At 39.5% G+C, this 2,410-nt stretch overlaps 1 pseudogene; it reads right to left on the reverse strand.

Moving 5' to 3' along the window:
- Window positions 1-1,582: 1,582 nt before the first annotated feature.
- Window positions 1,583-2,129, reverse strand: LOC143675653 (large ribosomal subunit protein eL24 pseudogene; annotated as a pseudogene).
- Window positions 2,130-2,410: the final 281 nt, after the last annotated feature.

Consider the following 2,410-nt stretch of genomic DNA (forward strand, 5'->3'; position numbering starts at 1 on the left):
CTCTGACTTTGTTAGATTATTTTCACTTTTCATTTAATTTTCCTCAGCCACAGACATAAAAAATGGTGTTATAGTTTGTGTTCTGCATGAGGCCTCCTGACATAGTGAACTGAAATGCAACTCCTGCTCCCTGTCCATGCCCAGCCTGCCCAGAGAGGAGCCTTTATCTAATTTGCACAAAGGCAGTATATAAATTAGGAAGGTTCACCTGGGCTTAAGTGTTTACATAACACTTGATAAAAGGAGAAACTAAAGGGAAATACTAGAGAAAGTAACATGTTCCTGAATGCTATTTAATCTAGTGAGTAAATGTATCTCCTACTTGAACATTCTTTGTATCTTCCTATTGATGTTTGGGCCTGGAGCCCTGTGACAGAAACCACTTGCCCCTATAAGAGAAGAACATTTCAAACCCTTCTGAACATATTGGGCTGTTAAAATGCATTTTGTGAAGATATGTTATGAAGACTCCATGAAAGGTATAGAGTTTTTAATACCATGCTTGACACATTATAAACACTTAGCAGTTTTTCCTGTGGTTTGGTAGACTTTGATTTCTCTTTTCCTCTTCATCATTTCCCAACTCACCAATGACAGGATTAGATTTTTTACAATGGAAGATATTGTTTTGGTTTGCTAAAACTGACAAAATGCACTAAACCAGAAACAAGATGGCTTTTCACAATGGGGATTTATTAGCTTACAATTATATAGTTCTAGGGCCAAAATATCTAAATTAAGTTATCAATAGGTCAATACCTTCTGGAAGATCAGCTATCAGAGAGCTCGGCCTCCTCTCTCAGGTAACAAGGTACACAGCAACCTCTGCTGATCCTTCTCTCTCAGGTTTTATTGCTTCCTTCCACCTTCTGGCTTCAGTGGCTTCTTATCTGAGCTTCTGCATGTGTCTGTCTTCTAGCTTCTGTTTCTCTCAGCTTCTGTGTCCCTCTGTGCTGGTTTGAAAGGATGTCTGCCCCCTAGAAAAGCCATATTTTAATCAAAATCCCATTTCATAAAGGTAGAATAATCCCTATTCAATATTGTATGTTTGAAACTGTAATCAGATCATCTCTCTGGATGATGTGATTTAGTCAAGAGTAGTTGTTAAACTGGATTAGGTGATGACATGTCTCCACCCATTTGGGTAGGTCTTGATTGGTTTACTGGAGTCCTATAAAAGAGGAAACATTTTGGATAATGGGAGATTCAGAGAGAGAGCAGAGAATGCTGTAGCACAACAAAGCGGAGAGTCCATGAGCCAGCAAACTTTAGAGATGAAGAAGGAAAACACCTCCCAGGGAGCTTCAAAGTAACAGTAACTTAATCCTATTTCTGATCTATTAATTCGTATTTATCAAGTATTCCCACTTCATGGAAATGTGTATTTCAAGTTTAAAATAGTTAAAGCTATTTAACAAGAACATAACTTATCTAAAAGGTTTGAAACAATTCTTGAGTAATGCTTAGCTCTTACATAATTCAACTATTACCCTGCAGGCCAAAAATGCTTGGTTTTAAGAGTATAAAAAAAAGTCAGCACAAATCTGAGTCGGATCTTTATTTAAAAATCTCATCTGCCAACTTAGTGTTTTCTACCAACTCTGGGAGCAGGAAACTTCATGGGATTCACAATCTTTTGCTTAGGTACTGCCTGTGTGGAAGCCTCAGTAGCAGCCACTGCTGTCTGTTTAGATGCTTGCTTCACCTTTTTTGCTGCTTCGGCAGCCCTGAGAGCTTGTTCTCATTGAGCCTTTCTAACTTCAGGTTTCTGATTCCTCTTGGCCATAATATCAGCAAGAGACACACTAGGGATAGCCCTCTGGAATTTAACTGCAAGGCAAGTTCTCTTCTTTTACATTTCTCCCAACTGTCCTTTTCATGCTTTCTTCTGTAGAGGACAGTTCAGCTTATCTGCCATAGGTTCCTCTTGAAAGGAATGCCAACTTGCATTTTGCATTAAGAGATTGGAAAACCTTCCGGTCAGTCCTGGTATAATGCCCGTGTCCAGGACAGATCCTGCACCCACTGAAATGGCACAGCACTGATGACGGGGTCCAGAAGGCCAAGAGAAGAGCAGCTTTCAGCTTTAATACCAGGGCAGCTCTGGGCAAATTGAGATGGTTGGTCATCGTAAGTACAAGCCCAGCCTTGTTTCCTGGGCAGACCAGAGGACCATATATAGTTCTGCATGAACATAGAAGTACCAGCAGGGCACAGGAACACTGCTTTAATCTAGTGCTTAAACTGCAAACCATCAATGCATAAAATCTTAAAAGGCAATCCAAAGCCCCAAGTTATTCCCTGAGTGTGGATGAGAGATATAATCTTTAACAAACACAAATATTGACCAATACTAATTAATATGAAGCAGTATACAAGAATGCAAGAAGTTGTTTCTTGTTCTTGACAA

This window comes from Tamandua tetradactyla, chromosome 3 (assembly GCF_023851605.1).
Source record: "Tamandua tetradactyla isolate mTamTet1 chromosome 3, mTamTet1.pri, whole genome shotgun sequence".
NCBI classification, from domain to species: domain Eukaryota; kingdom Metazoa; phylum Chordata; class Mammalia; order Pilosa; family Myrmecophagidae; genus Tamandua; species Tamandua tetradactyla.